Here is a 6932-nt window from a genome sequence, read left to right as displayed (position 1 = left end):
ATTTTTAGTGAATTCCGTTACCTCCCTTAGGGTTGGAGATTCAACGAATAATGCGACGAAACATGACAGGATCTATCACCTAGCCTTCTCCGATAAGGGCAAAAAAATGTCGGAGGTCCCGTGTTCAAGTTGCGCACGTTAAAAATCCCTGGGTGTCGATTTCACAATTACAATATGATCTTATAATTTGACTCCTTTTGTTAAGATAGTTAAGTGAATGGGATATTTTGCATGGCATTAAGTGTCAAAAGCGCAGAATATGCCTTTGGTATGCTTCAGTGTCAGCGAACGTTGATAAAACAGAAAAAAGAATACAGGGTAACTCTTCCTTTACTCCGCTTTTCTCTCTCTCTCTCTCTCTCTCTCTCTCTCTCTCTCTCTCTCTCTCTCTCTCCCTCTCTCTGTTTCTCTCTTTCACCTGCAAACACATTTATTGTTTGTCAGGAAACAGAACACACAACTTGTTTTATTGATTAACATCATTCGTCTTTTATTACGCTGACGGCGTCGTGACCGCCTATCCGAAAGACTCTAATCAAAATAGTATATATTTGGTAAAAAGTACAGTTGCTTGGACGTGGAACTTTCTCTTTTGTGTTTGAACAATTCTAATAAAACAATCATACACGATAAGTTTCTTATCTGAATACTTCTTGGGGTCTACTCCGTAGTGTCAGACACGATGGACTTGCAGATGCCAATTTGTCTGTGGGAAGAAGATTTAATACGAGTGAAATTAGTCGGGCTAGGTATGGTGGAAATATGTAACTTGAATAAAAACGGGTATTTGGAGCCTTTAAAGTTAACTTAGGAAAGGATTACTAAACATAGTAAATTAAATGTGTTCGAATTTTTTTTTTAAACATTACGACAGTTTGGATAAGCATTTATGTGTGATAAAAGGAACACGCCCGGAAGTGATCGATCGTGCCTTCTTGGTCGTCTTTTGAGAATATTTCAAATAACTAAAAAACAATATTATATGTGGGTGGTTGGCGGGTGCTCTTGTGTGGGGGGGTTTTCCTTCTTTTTTTATCAGACATCTATCGTCCTTTCCTCCCCTCTTTTTGGCGTTTACTACTCTCTTGCAGCACCTCTAATTTTCGGCACTTGTATGACCTTATTGTCTTGCAAGAGCTGTAAAACTGTTACTAAAACAAACAATACTATATTCCCAGTTTCTCTGGAGCAATTGTTACTCGTAACATCCTCTTCTCCAGGAATGTTCATGTTTTTACTCTACAGGCAGCCCTCCAAAATTGTGGGATTGTATTTGAAAACGGTCCAGAAAGGTTTCGTCTCTCAGCTGCCGAACGACCAGTATATTTAAAAGGAAAAAAAACCAAAATTAACTCTGATTTTGTTGCCTGAGTTATCTAGGGCGACGGCCGACCCTTGACCTTATCCGCATGAACTCTTCTCTAGCCTAGGACCACACTCTTGCCCTCTTAACACCATAAATAGGTCAGCAGGTCAGCGCAGCAGAACCAAAATGGCGGCCAGCTGATGGTTTCCCAGGACCGAATTGGTCGCTCTTAAGCACACGGGGGCTATCCCGAAAAAATGATGTTTTGAGAAAATCGAAGGTAAAGTTTTTTACCCTTGTTCAGTTTCTTTAAAGGACAAGAAGAGTTTTCTCTATAACCAAACAAATATAATATTATACACTAATGAAACCAAACTTCTCCTATAGGTAGGGCAATGATTAAGATTTCTGGAAACCCCCAAAACCTGGGTTAGCCCGTTTGTCCTTTAAAGCTACCAGTCATTTCATTAGAGTTTTTCACAGGCGCAGGGGGTGTGGCATTTTTAACTAAATGACGTATTTCAAGGAAATTTCACATACAAAGACCTTGGACGTCAGCATTTAGATTTAGAGTGGAATGTTCTGATTTTAAGCCTACACTAAAGGCGAGTGCGCCAAGCCGGTAAAAGCAGATATGACTCTACAGCGAGAAAGCCGGTAAAAGCCGGTAGGGCAACATTACGAGAAGGTTGTATTTGGTCGGTGTGGCTCAAAAAGGGCTAGATCATACAGTGAGCACTGACGTCAAGAGAGGTGGATTTTTAATTTTCTTTGACTTTGACAAAAAATTGGGGATGTCCACTGCTGACAGTGGCCACGCGATATATTATGACTATCTCAGTCTGTCAGGTGATATAGTCACCTTTAAGCTCGAGGGGGCTAGCCCGAAAAATGCTGTTTTGAGATAATCGAAGGTAACGTTTTTGGACTTTTGTTCAGTTCCTTTAAAAGAAAAGGAGAGTTTTCTCAATGACCAATCAAATATACACACCAATGAAACCAAATTTCTCCAATAGGTAGGGCAATGCTCATTTTGAGTGTAATTCAAGATTTCTGGAAACCCCCGAAAACTGGGTTAGCCCGCTTGTCCTTAAAAGCGACCAAATTGTACTTTGCCTTAAGAATATGTCTTTAAATTTAGCAAACGCGCCTTTGGATAACAAATTGTTGATTGCCTTTTAGGTTGTGAAAGCGAAACGAAAGAGCATGGTTGGGAATGTTGAAAGAGTTGTTCTTCATTCGATGAGGTACCGTGATCATAACTCTCGACTTCGCTGTTAACAGTTTTTTTATTTGTCTGTTTGTTTGTTTGTTGTGGGGTTTCTTTTAATCCAGTATGCCTACATGTATCCACATTTGTCTGATGGGATGATGAGCCCCACTTATGGTCTTGACTGACGTGGCGAAAAACTCACCCCCAAAAGATCTGAATTGTGTTTGTTGGGGCGTAAAACAAAACAGTACAACAAACACTCCACTCACCGAACTTGGTAAAGCTGTTGACCCTTAAACTTCACGGGTTCACAGGTCAGACCCTTTTGACACGAACAAGGGCTGTGAATTGAAGAAAATAAAATTACAAGAAAATATTTAATGTATTTTTTAAAGCATATTGTTGGTCTCTTCTTTAAATGAGATCGGCATATGCAGTGCAATAGTTAGTCTTAAAACTTGCAAGCAAAATCAGTAAGTTCGATTCTCAAGAATGATTTCTGAACAACTTAGCTCACAGCCCGTGTTGATTCTGACATGGTTGGTCGTTTTAGCACACATATTACACAATCTAAAAATAGTGTCTTGATGGATGCATACAACAAGTACTAAAAAAAACTGATAGGGACCATAACCATTTCAAACTGTTTTTGATTGGTTTCATGGTGAGTCGTGACCAGGAAGGCGCCTAGCAGCTTGATTTTCGGAGTAGCAGGAAAAAAAGGTACTAATCATTTAAGGCATCCTCCTTTGAAAAATCCATTCTTTCCCAAATCCCAGTTCGAACAAAACGAACAAAATTAGCACCACTAGGCCCCTTGTCAGTATGCTGATCATAAAGGAAATCCAACCATGCCACCCTTGGATCTGAACCCAGAGCTTCTGCATATTGGCCATTGTCACAAAAAAGATCTCCATCTCTACAGGTACAACGATCATCATCATCACCATCATCATCATCATCATCATCATCATCATCATCATCATCATCATCATCATCATCATCATCATCAGAGTAGGCAGGGAGAGTCTTGAATAATTGCCGGTCAATATAAAAATATGAAATTAAAATATAAAATTAAAACGTTTGTGGCTGATAAGGTTCAAGGTTCAACCTGTCGCCTCAAAGGCTCCTCCAGGTGCTTCTTCATCTTTATTGCATTGAAAAACAAGGAAAAAAGTAACTAGGTACTTGTCTCCTCTGTTTTATACTTTTGAATTTGTTGTTATTGTAAATTAATTTATTTTCTATGTTTAAAGGTTGCACCTTTCAGAAGATGCGCAGTTTAGGGATTCTGCCGTTCAGAGGTTCCACAGTTTAGGGATTGTACCGTTCAGAGGTTGTACCGTTCAGAGTTTGCGCTGTTGAGAGCTCTTTTACAGCACAGTAAAAGTTCTGAGTACACCCCCCCCTTTCCCTAATGTTGAACTGCCTTACAAGGTGTGCATCACCTGGGTACGGCTGGACAATGAGTAATTTTAGCAAATTCCGTAAGATGTGTTAGTTCACCTCATCAGCATATTATGTTATGTACCGCTTTTGCATATTCATGGGTTAGAAAAACTTTGACAAACGGGTTAGAAACCCTTCTACAAATGGATGCACTCACTTCGGCAAACGGGTCAGGAAAGAGAGTTTAAGGGTCTGAATTCGGATAATGTTTCAATGAGAATTATCCGGCTTTCCGGATAGGTTGTCCGGATTTTACCCACCTCTACACCTGGGTTCATTGTACTGGCCACAGTGGCGTTGCAGCTTTCCCTTCATTGAACGGAGGGCTGTGGTGTGGGAACGGGAGGTGTGGGGGAGGGGGGGGGCGTGAGACGCAACATATTTCTACCTATAAAGTTCTTCAGAAGTACGGGGAGTTTTAGGCACTCTTCGAAAGAAGTGGTCCCTGCTTAACTCTATAGAAATAACACTCAGACTTTTAATCAGAAACAAAAATGGAAGTCAAGTAAACAAGCTGTCTTGAGTATTTATTTTTGTTTAGTTCATTTCAGAATATTTTCTACACTATTTTTTCCTTCATTGTGTGGCCTTTTCACCCTGGCAACTCAGCCAGATTTTATTACTCGACTTACAAGTGTTAATTCTATGGAGTTAGGCCGGGACCAGTTCTCTCACAGAGGGCCGAGTTTAATTCATCTTTAATACGGGGTGCCCACTACAACTGGATCGGGCCCATCGCCCGACTCGATCGCTTGAAACTGAAAACAAACACGTTTGTTTTTGAGGCGATCGAGTCGGGCGATCGACCGATCCCAGCCGTAGTGGGCACCCCGTATAATCGTGGACATACAAAACAAGAATGAAGGGTCGGTAACGCGAGGGATAGATCTAATTCGACTTTACCTGTACGGGGCGCATGTCTCTCCTTCTGCTGCAAGTCTCGTACAGAATCCCGGCACTATCCCGAGACCTTCACCTCTCTTTGTGACCCTGACCTTTTCACAGCATTCGAGAGCGTCGCAGTGGTCATGAGAGTGACACGCATTCCCTTCAGCCTGCCGAAGTAAGCATTCCCAATAAGGTCAATGTTTAAGCTAATAATACATGTAGTATAGTAATTATTATAATCATAATTAATACAGATAATCGTCATGAACAATTGCTGTAAACATCATTATGGATAATTATTTGAATCTCAGCTGAATGAAGAGAATAAAAAAATAATATATTAATGCATGTGGGTTATTTGGGTTTTTTAATTAATTTTTTTTATATTTTAGAAGCATTCAACGTGTGGAAACACCGTTACTATGGAAGATTTATCTTTTTTTTAAAAAGGCAATTCAAGATCATTGTAATGAAAGAAATACATGTAACACTAAAAGAGCGCCTACAGAAAAACCCGTTTTGTTTCATACAAAATATTATTTAAATAAACAAGTTAACAGGCTAGATAATAAATCAAAAATTGACATTTACGAAGCAAAACAAAATCAACATTAAAAATTTTTAAAGCAGTAAAAGGACTGTATTATATGTGTCACGACGCGGTGGAATCAGGCGCTCGTCAATTTTTGGGCATATGGAGTTATTGGTATGATCTTAAAGGTTTTTCATTTGCCTTGCTTTCGGTTTCTTAAAAATCCATTTATCTTGAATAGAAGTCGAGATATTTGCGATTGAAGGATGTGAGGTCGCCTGCTTTCAGAAGTAAAATTTACGAGAAAATGGCCGACAAAGTTTGGTGACTTCCATAGATTTAGAAACCTTGGAAACTGCAAATTTACCTTTGTTGTACCTTTTATCAATGCTTTCCATAAAATCCACACTTAAAAGTGTCTTTGAAAGGACGTACAAGGTGTTGAGCCCCCCCCCCCCCCCCAAAAAAAAATTATAATGTCCAAACTGGCCAAAAATGCCTATTTCTCGGATTTAATTATTTTGACGAGCGTCTGATCTCACAACGATGTCTGACATATGCCCTTACTGCTGTGGCAACTGCTACACATAGTGCAAATATAACAGTGATGCGAAGCATGGTTTTTCTTCTTCTTCTATCAGATGTTTGCCAGATTCTGTGATTCCTTCTCCTTTTATAGTCACATTCTCTGCGTACACGAAACAAACAACTTTACATAACTCCTTTTTATTAAGGTTAAACCAAGTTTATACTTATCTAAACACGTCAGTGCTCGTACTATTTTGGGATACATCATTCTAAGAGTTTGGCACACCATATCATTATTTTCTTGTTGTTCTTCAATAGCTGCGAGCTGATAGAAATTAATTGTATTGATCTAGGACAATGACCTAGCCCATTTTTGTTTGATAGTAATACAACATCTTGGCCCTTCCCACCAGCCTTATCTTGCGAAAGGAAACACGGTCAAGACACATTAAACTGTTTAAGTTTTAACAAAATATTTTAAAAACCTGTTAAAGTTTTCATAAATTATATTTTTTTTCTAATTGTTTAAATGTTTTCACAAAATAAAAATAAATGTGTTACTGTTTTAAGGCGTACTTGATAAATACACAGTCTGTTCAGACGCTTCAGTTCAAAGACGTCTGTATTGTATCTCTCTGTCTCTTTGTCTCTATCTCTATCTCTGTCTCTCTGTCTCTCCGTTTATTTCTGTTTCTCTCTTTCTCTCTGCCTCTCTCCCCCCTCCTTTTCTCTCTCTCTCTCTCTCTCTCTCTCTCTCTCTCTCTCTCCTCTCTCTCTCTCTCTCCCCCCTCTCTCTCTTTTCCACCCGTATGCTTTCTCTCTATCTCTTGATTTCGTTTTCGTTCTAGCTAGCTTCCTTCTTGTCTCCCTCTCTCATTCTCTTTCCCACCCTCTCTCTCTTTCTCTCTCCCCTCTCTCTCTCTCTCTCTCTCTTTCTCTCTCTTTCTCTTTCTCCCTTCCCCCCCCCTCTAGCCGCAGCTCACTCCCTCACCCCTCTGTTTCACGATTTACCT

The 6932-nt window shown here is 39.7% G+C and overlaps 1 long non-coding RNA gene across 1 annotated transcript; it reads right to left on the bottom strand.

Moving 5' to 3' along the window:
• Positions 1-461: 461 nt before the first annotated feature.
• On the bottom strand, positions 462-5148 carry LOC106013694. The gene is made up of 3 exons (XR_001185410.2): positions 4875-5148; positions 2789-2860; positions 462-706 (listed from the first exon to the last, which is right to left on the bottom strand). It is a non-coding gene; the product is annotated as an uncharacterized LOC106013694 (long non-coding RNA).
• Between the last annotated feature and the right edge of the window lie 1784 nt (positions 5149-6932).

The sequence above is a fragment of the Aplysia californica genome, unplaced genomic scaffold, assembly GCF_000002075.1.
Source record: "Aplysia californica isolate F4 #8 unplaced genomic scaffold, AplCal3.0 scaffold01143, whole genome shotgun sequence".
NCBI lineage: Eukaryota > Metazoa > Mollusca > Gastropoda > Aplysiida > Aplysiidae > Aplysia > Aplysia californica.
The sequence above is the reverse complement of the archived record's forward strand: the minus strand, read 5'-3'. Positions and strand labels throughout refer to the sequence as shown.